Source organism: Epinephelus moara, chromosome 10 (assembly GCF_006386435.1).
Source record: "Epinephelus moara isolate mb chromosome 10, YSFRI_EMoa_1.0, whole genome shotgun sequence".
Taxonomy (NCBI): domain Eukaryota; kingdom Metazoa; phylum Chordata; class Actinopteri; order Perciformes; family Serranidae; genus Epinephelus; species Epinephelus moara.
Window position 1 is genome coordinate 9338542 of NC_065515.1, and position 19267 is coordinate 9357808.

Genomic DNA, 19267 nt, shown 5'->3' on the forward strand with positions numbered 1-19267 from the left:
GACTGTTAGAGGTAAATAGAACACTTTTGAATACACATTGTCACTCTGCAGTAAATCATTCACGAGTGAGAACATTTATGCCGTCACGAGATCACAAGGACCAAGTCAAGTGTGCTCCTTAAAAGGGCAGATGTGCGTCGTTTGATGCAATGTTAACTTGCTTCTCATCCAAAATGAGGAGCTCATCTTCCCAAACCAAATCTGTGCATTGCCTCAGTCAACAATGACCTACATAACGTGATATTCAAACTAGTCTGGTGAAGAGAGTTCAAATGATGACAGAGCCTTTTTCAGTTGTGTATTTTGCAGCATTATAATGCTGTATTCATTCAAAGCAGTGACCAGGATCTCACAGGGAAAGTATGTGCGGGCCGGTTGCGGCGGTTTGTTTTCAGAACAGTGTAACTCCAATGGAACGCGGCTGCAATGCCGAGCAGCATACCACCCTGTTTCGCCCCTAATGAACATCAATCAAAGGCGCATTCTTACAGCGGCACAGACCACCAAGTGTATACTCGCAAGGCAGTGCAATTAAAAGCAACTTATTCCTGGACTGGAAAATATTTCCTTTGCCACTGTCTGGTGGAGGAAAATGTTTTAGAGAAAAAATCAAAGCAGGAAAGAGCAGCTTGTAGAGAAGAATCCCAGGCATGCAACCAGTGGCTGGGCAGATTTTCTGGGCAGGGTGACATCCCGACGGCTGCGTGGTCTTCCTCTCTTAACTGCCAGACCCTTATGTTTGTTAACTGGAAGCCGACATTCCCTGGACGGCTCCTGCAGCAAAGATCAGGGTGGCTGGAATTCTTGTCTGGCAGACACGTGGCACAGGAGTGTCTCAAAGTGGACACAGCAGCAGATAAAGTATGCTGTGTTTATTGTCAAGACCCTGCAGCCATGAGTAAGGTTTTGACCAGCAGACATGCTGTTGCTATGCAGAAGCACTCATTGCATCAGCATGTAGAATGATAAGAACTGAAACAAGATATAAACAGGGGCAGCTCTGCAAGGCTGAGCTTTGGGGTAATTGCTAATGTCAGCATGCTAACATGCCGATGTTAAGAAGGTATCATTTTTATGGGGTGTTGCTTTTGGGGTGTTGTTCATGAGTGAGGGTAAAATGACGCATGAGATGGATAGGTGGTTTGATGCGGGAATTGCCCCAGACTGTCATGGTGAAGAAGGGGCTGAGCCAGAAGGCAAAGCTTTCGATTTACTGGTCCATTTACGTCCCAACCCTCACCTACAATCATAAGCTTTGGGTCATGACCAAAAGATGTTGATCATAGATACAAGCGGCCGAAATTAGTTTCCTCTGTGGGGTGTCTGGGCTCAGCCTTAGAGATAGGGTAAGGAGCTCAGACATCCGGGGGGAACCGGATTAAACCTAACCAGACCTTAACCACAGGGCATCATGATGATTTCGGAACGGACTTCGGAACAATGGGTTTAATACGGTTGGAACAATGGGATGTCGGACCAATGGGCAGTTCCCAAATAGTTCCACTGCAGAGGTCTGCGCAGTGCACTGATTCACTCAGCCCTTTGCCCCACTCTTGTTCTGTTTATCAGACCACAAACGACTCGTGAATTAGCTAGCTAGCTCGCCAACTAGCTAGCCATCCCACAGTCTCTTCGCCTCTACAATCAGTAGGACACCCTTCACCAGGAGGAGTCCAGGCATAAGCTCCAGAGACTGACCTTCAGTAGCGACTGTAGCAATCTGATATCAGCTGGCGCAAAGCTAGATATCTCAACTGTGACACAGCAGCAACAGAAAGTTTTCTGATATTGCAGGGAGTTTGTGCTGAGCTGGTTGAATTTGAGTTGCTGTTGGAGCAGCTAAAAGTCTGTCCTCGGACCGTCCTCCCTTGTCTGCTTTCTTGCTTCAGCTTTGTTTTTCTTGAAAAGGATATGACATCATGTTAATTGTGGATAACCACAATGAATGCAGCAACTTCTTTCAACCTTCGCATTTGAATATATTAAATCAGGCATTAAAAAATGTATTAAACAATTGTAAAAAGAAGCTTGATAGTCAAGTGAATTGATTTTTCCCCACCCTTTACAAGTACAGCTGAGGATGATTTGAATGTTTCGTGTCAGTGGGATTCATCCACTGAGGACCACAAACACAATCTACCCAATAGCTGTTGAGGTATTTCAGTCTTACTCAAAGTTCTGGACCAACCAGATGACACCGCCATCCCTAGAGACATGACACTAGCATGGCTAAAATTAAAATGCATACATGTAACTCCCCTTGCAATTCCCTCTGCAGACAGAGGTGAAGTCAGCACCTGGCAGGCAGTTGTATGAAAATCCCATCCATGGAAACTGGATCTGCGGTGACCTATTTGTTGAGTGGGCTGATAATATGTCACAACGAGGCAACAAGGAGGGGGGGGGGGGCATGGAAATTAAACATCTGAAACTACAGTAATAATTCATTCACACTAATGGTTTTGTGTAGGCACATTGTTGGCTGTGTGTGGACATTCTGTTTGCTTCACACGGGAAATGTTCCTGTGCTAATAAGCAACATATATTTTTAGGATTAATCTAAATCATGTGGTTTACATTGTGCAGATTTTTCCAGGTGAACAAGAAAAAAGGTTGCTGAAGAAGCCACAGCTGCACACTAATGATACTTTCTGTGCCCTGTGCCAAAAACTTGATGAGGCCCAGTTTGTCCTCCTTCAAAGCCGACATGTGTCTACATCATAGCTGTGCAGATCGGGCAGCTAATCTTAAGTGGTATCATGCATACATCCAGGGCACTTGGAGGCCACCCAGTGCACCAATCCTGGATGAATTCCCAGAATTAAAGGTACACGTACATAAATAGCACAAGAGCGTAAATCTCTGGAAGTCTAGGATTTATTTATACAAGCAACAAAGACTTCACGGCAGCTCCTGAGAACAGAGGAAAGCTGCCAAGGATATCACACACAAGAACAAAAGGTCTTGAATGCATTTGGTTCAAATGGATTTTTTTTCAGCTTCCATACGGGAACTGAAGTGTGACATGTGTGGCATGAGGGAAACAATCACATGCAGACTTGTGAGCTATTTCCATGAGTGAGTACACAACCAGCTGGCTCGCCGGTCATGGATGCAAGTCATCAAAACTGGTGATCAAATGAGTATTAACCACATTACTTCCTGCACAGGGAAGAGCCACTCCCGCCTCTGCCCTCGGCTAACCAACATGAGTAGGAGTATGTATATGTGTGTGTGAAAGGGGGGGGGGGGGGTTGCTCAGGAAGCGGACACAGTGCAACCGAGCAGAAGGAAGGAAGATGCCCATATATGAGCAGATGAAACAGGATGGAGTGCATGCCTGAAGAGGCCTGGGTGGGATCTCCCTTGGATGCGACAATAATGTAGGAAATGTGTAAACCTCCTCCTACACACCCTGGCACTCAAAAGCTGCACTGAGCCCAAACTTTCATTCAAACTGACACTCCAGTAAACAGCCCACCTGAATCTTATAATGAAGTCTGGATAAGATTCATTATTTGCCACCCAAACACAAGCTGCTGGCTGCCAGTGGTACCAGTGTTGGGTCCATTAACTGAGAGCAGGTTTCTGTTTCTGCCGGCTGTGCAGGATTGTCCTGCAGCCAATTAGCAACACACCTGCACGCTAGCAAAAAGAGCCTTTGTTTAACACCTGCACACGTCTGCAGCACTTTTCACTCTCACATTTAATCAGAAGCCATGTTCATGCAGTCAAACACGCCTTGTTCTCTCCAAAAGCAGCTGGGAAGCCCTAAATTGATTTGTTGCATTTTTTCCCTGTTCCCACCATGTTGACTGATCTACTTCTTAGTGACACTACATTTTGTTCTATTCAGCTATCCACTGGCGTAGGTTTCATTTCAACGTTGGTGGGCATGCATATGAAACGAGGGGTTTGGGTGGCCTTCACCAGAAAACTTTGAGCATCTATAACTCTTATCTTTAATGCACTAATTTGTGCCTTTTTGACACCAATTTGTGGGGTAAATGTGATTTATTTTGTCACAATAAAAGTTCTCTGCTACTTTCATGTTTGTATTGGGGGTGGAGGAGGACAAATGCACATGTTGTAACATACTGATATGATTCTTGCCCTAATAAATCTACTGCCACTCCCGATCTCCCACATATTTCCCCATATGGGAAGGAGCTCTGCTGTGCTGTGCTCATATATCACTATGTACAGAATATCCTTTGCACGAAGAACTGTATGTGTTATTATTAACACATGTATAGGTGATTAAGACATCACAATGCAGTGATGAGCCATTGTGTTTTAAGCAACATTTGCCACCACAGTTCTTCACACATGAAATCAGGACAAAACTGCACAAAGAAGCACACGCCCATACTGAACACTGCTGGGTACTGTGAATAGAAATGAAAAGATAATTCCCTTTTTACTGTTCACTGCAATGCTGTGGACAAGTACAGACAAAGAAAGAGGTTTTTGGACAGTATTAACAAAGGTAGTGATTTGACCAACCTGAGGAACAGAGAGCTCTCACTGCCTGATACTGCCATCATGTGGAGGAAATGTATTACTACAGCATAGGAAAGCAAGTCACTTCGTTGTAGTTTAATGTCTCTTTGAATACTATTAATTTTAAATGTCATTTTTTCTGTAGTGATATATTAAAGCTTAAAACCTAAAATTGAAATTTATGTTCAGTTTTATTTTGTGTTTAGTAGTGTTTTTTAACCAAGCAATATAATTTCAATTTAATTTTTTCTAAAAGTATATATTTCTTTTCACTGCTTAATTTTTATTTTGAGTTTACGATAATAAAACTGATGTACACACATTTATTTCCTGTCTTTTAACCCAGGAAGAGGGATCCCTGCTAAGTTGCATTCATTTTTCCATGCTAAAAGGTTTTTAAAATGAAATGAAAAGCCATTTTCTTCTGACACATCGGATTTCGAATAAGAGAACAAAAGAATACTTCTACATCAATCTCAAAATAGTCGGGCAGGACAGACAAACTCCCGCACACTGTCTAACTAAAATTTAAAAACTGCCAGCAATGCCAAAAATGTGAAAGCCTAAGCTCTGTAAACTCTGTTTTTATCACCAGGGGGCAGCACCTTGCAGGCAGTTAACAGAGTCTGGCTGGAGATATGACAGACTTATGGGGACTGGGTGTGATTAATAATGGATAGAATGCTGAAGCAATGTTTGCAACCTGATCCTTCTCTAAATTACAGTAAAGGCTGTGGACGCTGGGGACAAAAACTGACCTGTGTGGGAAAAGATCTCAAGGAGCATGTATCGGGGTCCCAGTCTCTGTGACCAGCATAAATCTGGAAAGAAAAGAAAATGTTGAAATTACTAAGTAGCCATGACAGCTCATCAAACGGCTTCCAACACCAGAGAGTCAGATTTTGTGGTGAGCATGGGAGCGAGAGGTGGTGGATGTGAGTTTGACCTCAGATTTGTGTGAATATATTAAATTGTTTACGTATTTGTGCTCTCAGCAGAGGACAACCGTGAGAGCACAATGAATACCAGTCCACTAACACCAGCTCCCTCGTCATTTAGGGAAAACGTTTAGCCCTGGCATGCCAAATCTGCTGTGGGAGAAGATACTCCAGCCTCTGCTCTGTTTGCATTCATTACCGCATTCCAGTGAAACCAGTTAATGGCCAGTCCTTTGGTGGAGGCAGGGTTTGCTGGTGCGAACTAGGGAGCAGACACTTCAAAACACTGTTTAGTTTTTTCTACTGTTAACTTGCTTTCAGCAGTCACCTTTCTTCTCATTTAAAGACCTACACTTTGCCCCACAAAGAATAACACAATCGATCGATCAGAAACAGGCCTGGGATTTCATCATTTCAGTGGCAAGATCACTAGGCCTGCAGTGGGGCAATTTTTTTGAGGGCACTAATGCCACATGTCAGGACATCAAGGCTGTAAGTTAAAAACACAATTATGATTTCACTTAAATAGACAAATCCACTTTTAGTAAGTAAATTAAATTTGTTTATATAGCACTTTTTGCAGACATAGGCCAAGGGCACTATACAACAAGAAAGGAAACATAGAAGACAAAGTGACTATGTGAGCAACGAAGTTAAAAGAGCACAACTATTTGCACAGTTAAAAGAAAATCACAATACCCAACAATACACAAAATATGAATAAAGTCCAACTCTGGTGCACACAAGTTACACTAACACCTGTCTAAACAGGTGTGTCTTTAGCTGGCTTTAAAAGAAACCACAAATTCAGCAGACTGTAAGGGAGCAGGCAGAGCAGTCCAAAATGTGGGCACTACAGCCACAAAAGCTCAATCACCAATGCCTTCTTAAAAACACTGTAACACAAAACAATTTTTATCAAAAGAATAATTTAATTCAGAATGTTAAGCCTTTTTAAAACAAGTTTTAACATCATCTGGATGCAGTCTGATGAGGCACATGATATGAGTATATATATACGGTGACTTATATTTACATCACGTCTATAAGCATATATGTGGGAGGCAGACATATACACTGTATGTAGTTTACATATTTTGTCATATATCAGATTTATGTATGGGATTATTCCCTACAGAGAAACAGTCATAACATCATCTCCATCTCACTTCCCTCTCACTTCTGCTGAGAGCTGTACATGCCTGTCAGACACTTCAGAGCAAAAGCTCTTTTACACTTGGATTTTTATTGGTCACACCACAGGTGTTGATTAAAATGCAATCTGACGCTCTATACTAAAATAAGGTACGATAGAACTTTATTTATATTGAGGGGAGTTACTGTGCAGCAGTTACAATACAAAGTTTCACTTTCACTACAGTCTGCAGCTCTGAGAGTGTGGTGCTCTGAATAACCAAACAGCATATAGCAACAGTGCTCCGTACAAACAGTCCAGTTTGTGCCACAGTGCGATCTAGTGCTCGGATCTGCTATTTATGAATGCACCCAACCCTTGACCAATCAAGTACATGTACTAACATTCTGTTACCAGGGCAGACTTGACAGGAGAGCACAGACAGGGAGGGCAAAGAAAGAAATTAAAGCATACAATTTTCAGAAGTGCTTCAAGGCCAACAGAGGGGTAACAAGGAGCCATGACCCTTGTGGTTGCTGTGAAGTTTCTGCTCTGGTCAGGCAGCATTAAAGGGATAGTGCACCCAAAAATGAAAATTCAGCCATTATCTACTCACCCATATGCCGATGGAGGCCCTGGTGAAGTTTTAGAGTCCTCACACTCCTTGCGGAGATCGGCGGGGGGAGCAGCCAGCACACCTAATGGCTGACGGTGCCCCAGACTAACGTCCAAGAACACAAAATTGAATCCACAAAGTATCTCCATACTGCTCATCCGTAGTGATCCAAGTGTGCTGCAGCCCCGACATAAAAAGTTGTTTCGAAAAACGTCATATGAACTCTGTTTTTAGCCTCACTGTAGCCTGTAGCTCTGACTGCTTCTCTGTGCTCCGCGCTCACGTGTGCGCGCTCAGGGTGATCGGTGATCTCTGAAGAGCAGCAGTCTCGTCAGTACTGATGTCCAGATTCTCAAGTGCAGGCATCGCCAATTCCCAGTCTGAGCAGCAAAGACTTTCCTCATCCGTTGGCATTGCTTTGCATTTGAAACAACTACACCACCAGGTTTCCAGTGCTCGACTCCGGTATTCTGCGGCTGGCTGAGGGTTAGGTTCATGAGCTGCGGCGGCTGCTTCGTCCAGTAGCCTGAGTTCCGTCCGTATACTCGGGCTCAAACAAATACGGCTCAACAAAGAAATGCTGTTCCTCCTCAGTTTCAAAGTCTTCAGACATGTTGGGCTGTCCTTTGCTAAAAGACCGTAGTGCAAATTATCTTTTAGCTACTGTGGTTACTGTTGTTTTCCCCTGCGGCGCACGTGTCACGTGATGTAAACATGGGTGAGCAAACCTCATGCTTTCGCTGGTCTCGCGCAGGTGCGCACACGTAAGCGCGGAGCACAGAGAAGCAGTCAGAGCTACAGGCTACAGTGAGGCTAAAAACAGAGTTCATATGACGTTTTTCGAAACAACTTTTTATGTCGGGGCTTCAGGACACTTGGATCACTACGGATGAGCAGTATGGAGGTACTCTGTGGATTCAATTTTGTGTTCTTGGACGTTAGTCTGGGGCGCCGTATGCCATTAAGTGTGCTGGCCGCTCCCTCCGCCGATCTCCGCAAGGGATGTGAGGACTCTAAAACTTCACCAGGGCCTCCATCGGCATATGGGTGAGTAGATAATGGCTAAATTTTCATTTTTGGGTGCACTATCCCTTTAAGAGGTTGTTTGATATACCAACTGGCAATGCTTTATACTGTATATTCTCATGAATTAAAGCAGCAGTTATTCATTTGTGGCCACTTGGGGGCAGCAGAGCAAACTAAGAACAAAGCTCTGACATAATTTTGTCACAGGAATATTGTTAGCAAACAGGGCCTATTTACACACCTGGCAAACACAGAACAACATTAGCATTCATTTGAAGTCATGTTTGTGATCACCTGATGAATGTAAGTCTATTTACTCTCCTGTTAAAGAACTACTGAGGGAAATGTGGCTCTATAGCTGCTAAATGCTCTACTGTTCACCTGTTAGACGTGTCTGTCTGCTCTTTGGTCGAGTACAGTGGGTTTATCAGAGTGTTTTCAAATATGAAAACTGTGGCTGTAAACAGGGTGGATGAGAGCAGCAAGAGTGAACCAAAGCAATGAGCTGTACAGCGGCGTAAATATAGACAATGCGGACAGTGTGGTTGCACTAGGGGCCCGTAGGGTGGGGGGGCCCGAAGAGAAAGCGTTTATTAGTGGATAATATGTATGCTGATGATGTCCAATTCAATTCACAATTTTATTCACAAAAACAGAAACAGAAAAAGTACATGGTCAATTCATAAGACATAGTAGAGATGTGAAATGAAACACGCTGATAAGCTATCAAAAGCTTGAGAATAGGGGCCCGGACATGAAGCAAACTATATTTAAAATGTGTTTATGGACACTTTGTCAAGACATTAACATTTCTAACCTACAGAACTCCTACAACTAACCAAAACCTAGAGACTAAAGTAACCTGATGCTAACTACTAAATGGTCCCAAGACATTTATTCCAACAGTCTAAACAGTGCTTTGATAGGTAAAACAGCATACATAGAAACACATGGCAAATACAATGTAAATGGATATGAGTGCTTAGAAGTCCCCAGCTGTTATGGGTGTCAAGTCTCTATTGGTGTCAAGACAATACATGCATGATAGCGTACACTAGGAACTGTCATACTAGTGTGCACTGGGGCCCGCTGTAACTACCTTACACCACTGAAGCTGAATAACTCTGAGCTGAGGGGAACTGCAGAGTCCAGGGATCACTGTCTGTGGGATTGTCACTATTATACAAATGTTGATTAGTGCCTAAATATTGATTAGCCTATGTATCTGAATTGTTATAAAGTTATATTACAAATAAAAACATTACCAGAGTAACTGTTGATCTGTTAAACTGACACTCAGAGGTCTGTTATTGTACAACGCTGAAACCAAAGATGTTTTATTACCTGCTGTGTTCCAGTTGCTAAGCAACCTCCTTCTTCCTTGTCTAGTTTATAATTTACTGTCCAGTTTCAGTGCAGGGTGATGGAAAGAGGGAATAATCATGACATCATTTTAAAGCTTTACAGAATGAGTATTTACAAATCTGTGCTGTACAAAAACACACACTTATCTAGGCTTACTACGTGTGATGTCAGTAAAACACCTTACCTCTCCCCTCAGGAGTTACATCCTTAAAGTTACGGTTCATTCGTTGATTTGTACATCTATTTGTTAAAAGGTAATTTTGTATCTTAAATATCTGTGGGAAAAACCATTTGGTATCAGTACTGAAGCCCAGAAAAAGCATCTTAACAAGTGCCTATTTTTCAAACAACACCCAGTCCTCTATGCCATACAAAGTCATGGCACAGAAAGAAAATAAAACTTCTGGAATGCAAATACCTTTTTCTTGCTTCTCACTTATGATACATATTCAAATGTGGAACAATTGTTTGTTATGATGTAGCAGATAAAGATACCGTGAAATGCTCTTTATGTTTCAAGAATGCTGTGGCTAATTTGTAATTATGTTGAGGCATAAAAGCAACTTGGTTATTGTTAGGAAAACATCATGTTTTGGCCTTAACCCCAACATTTGATGGCACAGTGGCCATTGGAGATGTAGCAACAGGTTGCTAAAAAAACACCCACATTTGGTGGCACACACTATGCTGGAAAGGAAGTGACAGGTTGCTAAAAAAACCCATCCACATTTAATGGTATAGACGAGGCTAGAAATGCAGTGAGTGGGAATGAAAAAATACTTGTTTGGTGGGACAAATGCAGCTGGAAAAGTAGCTTCAGGTCACTTTTTGGTGGCACAAACAGCGCTGGAAAGGTAGTAACAAGTTGCTAAGAACTACCCACATTTGGCAGTAGAAACGCAGCTGGAAAAGTGAGAACAGAACGCTAAGAAATACCCATGTTAAGTGGCACAAAAGCCCCTGCAAACACAGCGACGGGTCACTAAAAACACCCATATTAGTTACACTAACAGCGCCGGAAAAGTAGCGACAGGTTGCTAAATAACACTCACATTTGGCGGTAAAAACACAGCTGGAAAATTAGCAACATATTGCTAAAAAATACCCACGTTTAGTGGCACAAAAGCCCCTTCAAACACAGTGATGGGTCACTAAAAACACCCACATTCGGTGGCATTAACAGGCTGGAAACGCAGCAACTGGGTACTTAAATATAACCATGTTTGGTGGTGCAAATGCACCAGAAATGTAGTGACTGGTCGCTGAATACCACCCATATTTTGTGACATTAACAACACTGGAAAAGTAGCAAAGGGTTACATTTGGTGGCACAGACTGTGCTGGAAAGGCAGTGACGGGTCACTAAAGAACACTCATATTTGGTGGCACTAAGTGCTGGAAAGTAGCAATGGGTTGCTAAAAAAATCATCCCACATTTGGTGGCACAAACCACACTGGGAATGCAGTAACTGGGCACAAAAGAACAACTATATTTGGTGGTACAAAAGCCCCTGCAAACACAGTGACAGATCACTAAAACCACCCACATCTGGTGGATGAACAGCACTAGAAAAGTAGCGATGAGTGGTACAAATGCAGCTGTAAAAGTCGCAACAGGTCTTGAAAAAGTACCCACATTTAGTGGCAAAAACGGTACAAATGTAACATATCTGTGGATTCCAGAAACATACAATGCCAACATTTTCCTCTGGTGACTGGGCTACAGAATCACTTTAAATTTGTGATTTTGATTTTTCTCTTTTATTTATACTAGTCACATCTTAAATAGATCCAGCTTAATTAAAACCCACTGAGACATAAACACAGTGCAACCCAACCAGCCAATTACACATCAGCGCATAGCTCACCCACAGCAACCGGCCGACCGGGGGACAGCATAAAGAGAAGATAATGAAATTTAATGACAAAGGCTTTATTAGGAGACTCGTTCCCCTGACACTGCACAGATGCACCACAGAGACTGGAGTTTGTGTAATTGTGTCAGCTGTATCATGTGGGACTACAGCGCTCGTCTATAAATATCCCACTGCAGCAATATGACAATTCCCTCAGTGCCACTGAGGTCATACACAGGATGACACAAGTCAGTGACCTGGCTGCTGCCACACAGGCCTGTGTGTCACTGTGCCGGGGGAACGACCCATGAGCTGCAAGGACATCCTGACACGGGGACAGAGGGAGCAACAGTGAGACAGCACTTTCTACTCAGACTATTGGATTTAAGGATAAACAGTTTAGAAATACATTATATTGTCCCAGCGGGTTTATGAAATTGAGAAGCTATTTAATTAGAATGTATAAGCAACCAAAGTGCACCCTGCATAATTCAAACAGTGATTCTGAGATCAGCTACCTCTCTACAGACTGCCCTGAATCAGAAATACACGACACAAAGGGACTGACAACAAGAATAAAGCATCAACTTGCAGTCAGTGTGTGAATGTGTGTGTGGCAGTCTGGTAACCCAGTAGCACAGAAGAACAACACTATGGAGGCCTAATTTCATCTGCCAGGTTGCCAAGGCAGCACTCAGCTATTTGACATCAGCATCACAACTGAGTCAAGCAGATCTTTGCTTTTATTCCCAAAACATGTGGAAATGCCCTGACCGCCATATTTTCTCCCACAAGCTAAATCCACTTCAGATATTGAACCAATAAAATCCAGTCTATATGATAAACATATATAAAACTCCATAATGTGTTTGATGAAGTATGATGCTCAATATTTAAAAATAGCACCAAGGCTGCAAATAATGTAAGAAAATGTAAAAAAGATTGCATAATTAAGATGGAAACATGGTCCTGTTGTATGGACACACAAACACAATATGCCATCTGGGTTGTTTCTTAAAGGGACAGTTCACCCCAAAATCAAAAACACATATTTTCCCATTTACCTGTTGAGCTATTTATCAATCTAGATTGTTTTGGTGAGAGTTGCTGAGTGTTGGAGATATCGGCTGTAGAGATGTCTGCCTTCTCCCCAGTCTAATGGAACTAGATGGCACTCAGCTTGTGGTGCTCAAAGTACCAAAAAATACATTTGAAAAACTCAACAGCAATGTCTCTTTCCAGAAATCATGATCTGGTTACTCAAGATAATGCACAGACCTCACTGTGAGCAGTTTCATGTAGGAACTATTTTCTTTCTACTGGACCGCCAATTGTATCGCCATGCAGAAGGAAGCGTGCATCTACTCATGGGCTAGAGGCCCATGCTCGTAACAGCGAGATGTAGACATTAATGGTGTCCTCCGACAATGAAATAAACGAGGGGCAACAAAAGCTTCTCACTCCTGGAGTGATGAATTTTAACTTTCTGTAAAAACAAACTCCTTAACCTGGTAAATAAAGTATTGTATTTAAATTTAAAAGATGGCTTAATCTACTCTTAAAAGGAGGAAATCATTTACATGCAAATGTATTTCAGTCTGTGCTGTGGACTGCAGGACACTCGTTTGAAACCTAAACTAGAGATTATTTCATTTTTGATTATTTAGTTGATTTTTGTTTTGTTTTTTAAATTGAGAAAATGTCAAAATAAAAAATTAAAAAATCCCAAAAATTCCCACAGCCAAAAGTGACATCAAAAGTTAGTCTTGTTGGACCAACAGTCTAAAGCTCAAATGTGATGTGTTGGCACAAAAGCCACTTGGTTATTGTTAGGAAAAGATCATGTTTTGGCCTTAACCCCCACATTTGATGGCACAGTGGCCATTGGAGATGTAGCAACAGGTTGCTAAAAAACACCCAGATTTGGAGCACAAACTATGCTGGAAAGGAAGTGACAGGTTGCTATAAAGCATCCACATTTAATGGTACAGACAAGACTAGAAATGCAAGTGTGCATTAAAAAATTCTCGTTTCAAGCTGGAATCGTTTTCTGTTTAAAGCGGTGAAAGAAGAATCCAAAAAACAGGAAATCATCCTTGATGAATTTAAGTCATGGGGCTCTAGTTTCGCAGACCGGGCGAGGCGGGGGCGCAGCCGCTGGGTGTGGCCAGGCGGATTTTGTAAGTTTGGCACACCGTGCGCCTGGGGCAGCTACTCCTCTATCCCCCCTCCGTCCCTCCTACCTGCGCAAGTCGGAAAGAGGGAGGAGACAAGGCGTGGAGTGGGTTTTACACACATCACACCAATCAAATGAGCCCCTCTCCTCGCCCTTAAATGCGCCGTGCGAAGGCGTAATGAGAGTTTACTCAATTCGCCATGGCAGAAGAGAGCAGCAGCGTCAGACGGCCAAACTTCTCCCAGGAGGAAACTGATGTTTTGGTCCGGGAGGTCCAAGCTCACAGAGTCTGAATATACGGAACTGCGAGCAGACCTCCACGGGCTGATGATGCAAAGGTAGCCTGGGAGGAGTGCAAAGGTAGCCTGGGAGGAGGTCACCACAACTGTAAATCAATGTTGCGTTTCTCTCGTGTGCGCCTGCTCTCTCTTTCTCTCTCGCAGTCTCACTCTGTTTCTTTTCTTTTGACTTTTCTAAGATGACAGATGCTGAATATATACTCCCTATCTGATGCTGTGGCTGTTTGTGGTTGGCTGAGAGGGATGTGAACTCATTAGTTTGCAGCTGTGTTAATCAAATGAGGTTGGGTTTCCATTACGTGTGCCAAACGTGCCAAACGCGCCAAACGCTGCCAGTCCCCTTTGATCTGACATCAGATGTGACAGGACAGTCGATATAGAGATACATTTATGTGCTGATTGTAGATAGTTGCATTGATTAGTGGTTTTGTGGGTATTTACTGCATCGTTAATGTGCCTGACATTCTGGAGACCTGCCTGTGAGGTTTTGGTGACGTGTGTGCACTGTCCGCTGGTCAGCCAAACTTTGGCTTACACTGGCTGCGCTCCGCCTGCGCTGCCAGTAGACCTGGTTTCAGCTGGCGAGCTTTTAGCGCACCTTCGGCGAAGCCTTTTGGCACGAAACTGTCACTGCGCCAGCTGGATCTGTCGACACCTCCCCCTGCTGCGCCGCCACACCCATCTCAGCGCACCTCGGTCTGCCAAACTACCAAACTGAGCGCGCCTCGGGTTGCACTGCTCGAAACTAGCTCTGCGCGGGGTTCGCCACCCTGCGCTGCGCCAGGAAACTAGAGACCATGGGGACACATTCAACAACATTTGACATTTAAAACTATATCAAAACATCTGTTTACAAACTCTCACACAACTTGTGCAGTATATTCCAAGTCTCAGTTATCTAGTCGTATGCTCCGTACTTTACATACACATGCTTTTTTGCTAAAAGGTGCAGTACTCGTCCATGCGTAATACTGTTTAGTTTAGTTATGTTAAGTTCAGACATCTCTGAACACATCAACATGAAATGATTTTAACGCGATTATTTTAGTCACAAGAATGTAATGATCATCAAATGTGTGATTAAGTGCTAAAACATGAGGAAAAGTTGATGCAATATAAAAGGACATACAGTTTTAAATATTATGGTTTAAGAAAAAAATGCATATGTCTGGTGAGTACTGACTGAGCATACAACTGGATTATAAAGCAAAAGTTGTGTGCGAGTTTGTGAACAAATGTTTTGATACAGTTTTACTGTTGTTAAACGTGGACCCCTATGACTTCAATTCATCAAGAATTTTCTGTTTTTGGATTCTTTGCTCACTGTGGACGCATGAGAGAAAAACAAAATGTTCTTTGTGAATTCAACATAATGCAGGGTGAGTAACTGATACACAGATTATCATTTGAGGGGTGAAGTGCTCCTTTAAGGTAGAGGACTACACTGATTTCCTACTGGTTGGTTGTCAAAAAAAGGAAACAAAAGCAGCTGTTCTGATCCGAAAACATTTAAATAAAAAAAACAATGACATGCGTGGCTCACTGACTGCTGGGCCTCACACAAGATGTAGCTTGTTGCTCCATCCTGAATATGATTAATCACATAACTGGGATACTAGTGTGCATGTAAATATATTAATTTAAAAATGGAAGGTAGTGTCTGTGAGGAAAAGCTCATAGGGTCCATTGTGAAAGCCTTCATCACCTGTTGATAAGCAGTGTATGCTTTGTGTAGTAAACAGCCTCATATATGTGATGCATCTACTCATACACCATGACTGTATAAAACCTACATCACTGTGATTCGCTCCAGTGAGAAGGCTAAGAGACCTCTGACATGTGCCAAAGCAGCAGCACATATTTCACATATTGCTGTGGACTAACAGGGCTCAAGGCTGACGGCGGCGGCTCCACTGTGTTGACTAGGAGCATTCTCTGAAGGTCTTTGTGACCAGAGCAGTGACGCACAGACGAGCTCCCCGGAGGCCGAGCGTGGAATTTGAGTCGAGGGATAGAAGGGGAAAGAGGGAGGGNGGGGGGGGGGGGGGGGGGGGGGGGGGCTGCGCTCTCACGAGATTAAACCACGCTAAGGTCTGCACCAGTGACTGTGGTGTAACCAGGCAACACAGCCAAACCCACGTCAGCACCAAAAACCCACTCAGGTGGAGTCACTCACAACTGCCAGAAGCCATGTTACTGGAAAGATCCCCCAAAACTGAAAAGATTAGCCTGAGAAATATTCTGGTATGCCTCTCTGTATTTGTCACGTTATGCAGTCTCCAAAGAACAAGTTTAATTCACTGAATAAATGTCACTGCAGCAACAGATGGAAATACAGCAGATGTAATACATATACTATCGGGTGTCTCGTAGAAGCTAAACAGCAGACTTCATTTTTGTTTGGCTTTTAAATGAAGGGAAAAACAACTAAACAGAGATTAACAACAGGACCAATTATGTGCATGCAAAAGTGCACATCTTTGAGTCTTTGCATTGACATAAATAGGTTCAAAAGTGTATGTAAGTGTCTATATGTATGCATACATGCATGTGACCATTATTTATCATCTACTTGTTACTTCCCTGTAGTGGCTCCTGAAAGTAAACTCGTCAAAACATCAGTTCAGACAGTAAAAATCATCATTATGATAATCGACCTGCACTTGTATCTGCCTTTCTCATCTTTTCAACCACTCAAAGCACCTTTTACACAACTTGTCGCATTCATACACCGGGGGTCGAGGCTACCATACCATTTTAGCGATATAATGATATCCTTAACAACACAAAAAAATAGTAAAACAAATATTTTATTATTAATTTAAGGACATAGAATTACAACAAAATAAGTGATATAGTTTTATAGTTTGCTTCAAATATTCAGTAAAAACAAAACAAAAATGATCTCTCATTTCTTTAGTTTGTGAACAACAACAGTAACTCAGAGTGAGATTCAGATTCTGTTACAATATTAATAGTTCAACTAAATAAAATCTACCACAAATTACACATTTAAACAGCTCTCAAATACAAAAAATGTCCCCTGGGATCTATATATATAAATCAACAGGTGATTTCCTTCTTTTAGCAAAATCCTAAAAGATTGAGTTGTTTTTTTTCCACCTGGACCTTTATGCTCTGCCATTTCCCCTTCCAATCATCATGCTGTAACCTGTGACAGGCTGTTATGATACCACAACTATCGCACATTCACATATATGTAGCTTTTTCACATAGGTTTACATTACCAAAGGTTTATGACAAAAATCACTTGACAACACCGACTCCCGTGTAGCGCAGCGCGAGAGAGGAGAGGGAGAGACGCTGTGCTGCTGCCAGAGGAGCCGCTGAATGAGTTCCCTCTGATCTTTAAGTCACTAAAAGAGTCTGAGATGTCCGGGGCTGTTCATAAAACATTTAGAGCGCCACAGTTTGTTCCACACTACTGAAGCTGCTCCTCTTTTTGGAACCACCGCAGAGTCTGTGATAATTTTGCTTTCAGCCGTTCTTGTCGTTGCTGTCGGTAACAGTATGACGTCAATATGTCAACAAGTCAAAGTATTGTTAGTATCATGATACGACACTGGTATGATTTTGAACGAGATGATATGGCACACCCCTACCTGCTACTTAGTTAAACTGAGGTACACTTGAGGTCCAGTAGCTTGCCCAAGGACCCTTCAAAATGCATCCTGAAGCTGGAAATTGAACCACCTTTCTTGGAATTAGTGGACAACCTGCTCTATCTCCTGAGCCACAGCTGCTACGATGTTAAGGGAACGCCTGGGAGTCTAGCTAGCAAACAACAACTACATCAGAGGCTTTAAGTGTAAGAGTAGAAGACGTCTCCTATGAAGCCAAATGCAGCATAAAACAACACTGCTGTCAAAATGTGTATATATCAAAGTCCTGCTTGAAAGAACAGTGGGGAGGATTAAGGGCGTATTCACACCAGGATAGTCCGGGGGACTCGGTTCGATTGGGCAGGGAATGCCGAAAAATTTCACACCTTCATTTGGTTCGGTTCACTTTCACACTGCACTTTTTAAAGCGGACCAAACTGCCTTAACAACGTCACGCAGTTACAACAGCTGCTCGTTTGGGGGCGGTATTGCCAGAAATGACCACTGACCAGGAAGAAAAAAAGCATGAGGAAGAAGAAAACCCGGCTCATTGATTGGCCAGGACCGAAAACAGAAATCCATCCCTTTCAGTCGGCTTGGTCACCACAAAAACAATGGAGCAACACCAAATTTACGCAGCCTTGGGGTTTCTGTTTTTACGTTTTTACCTCTGCTTCGCCCGGTTCACGCTGTTGGCTTTGGGGGTTTTTTCTACCCAAAATGAACTGCGCTCTACATCACTTCCTCTCTTTGGTTCACTTCCTCTCTTTGGTTCACTTCCTCTCTTTGGTTCGCCAGATAGTCCATTTGCATTTCCCACTGTAAGCGAACCGCACCAGGGTTCACTTGCAAGTGATCCGAGACCCCCAGTTTTCAAGCGGACCAGGGTTCACTCGTTTGATGCGCACCAGAGTTCGAATGAGTGTTCACACCACTCCAAATGAACCGAACTATCTGTTGAAGCGGACCAGGGTTCGTTTAAAGCAGACCAAAAAGCGCCAGTGTGAATGCATCAGTAGGACGGTGCACTTCACTTTAAAATGTAATCTATCTTTTTTTTATTGGTTCCTTTTGTCTTTAGTTCATTGTTCAGTTAAAAGAATGGCAGAAATAATTTCCTTTCGTTATTTTTAATAGAACGACAATCATCAAAATGCTGTAACTTAGCCGTACACTGAAAGCAGCAGAAAGGCAAAACTAAGTACACTTTAATATTTGACTGCAATTAATATCGTTATCACGACATCCAACATAACGTACCTTGCCCATCATGTAAAAATACTGCAGGCCTGAATCTGACATGGCAAATCACACAGGCAACATGTCAACCTGATGGAAATACATTCATGTCTTTCCCCCCAGCTGTACTTGCTTATTGTTAACAGAAGTTAGGCCATTATTAGAGGTCATTATTTACCAGCTGGTGTTATTAAACCACAACATTACTGTCCATACACCGCTGTCATGTCAAGTTACAGTTACTGAGAGCTTATTCATGTAATCTCTGAGCTGATACTCACCTGGCCTCTCGGATCCGACAGAGTTTCTGTCTCTTCAAAGTCGAGCCATGAAAATAATGCGCGTGCGGCTCCCTGAATTTAAAGAATACACCCGAGTTGTGTCGAATGAAAAGTTTGACGACGCAGAAAATGAGCAGTGGGGCTGTAGATGTGAGACAGTGACAGGAGACGCGGAGAGAGACATCTGCTGCTGGCGGCTGCTGAGCTGAG

At 42.8% G+C, this 19267-nt stretch overlaps 1 protein-coding gene across 2 annotated transcripts in view; it reads right to left on the reverse strand.

Moving 5' to 3' along the window:
• The window catches only part of gng12b (guanine nucleotide binding protein (G protein), gamma 12b), a 45350-nt gene extending 26086 nt beyond the window's left edge, over positions 1 to 19264 (reverse strand). Inside the window, exons 1-2 of one of the 2 annotated variants that reach the window (XM_050055179.1) lie at positions 19058 to 19197; positions 5262 to 5324 (exon numbers count right to left, since the gene is read on the reverse strand). The gene's annotated coding sequence lies outside the window, so the exon portion shown is untranslated. Of the gene's footprint in view, positions 1 to 5261; positions 5325 to 19057 lie in introns of both variants that reach the window. The other variant, XM_050055180.1, reaches the window with a different exon arrangement.
• Between the last annotated feature and the right edge of the window lie 3 nt (positions 19265 to 19267).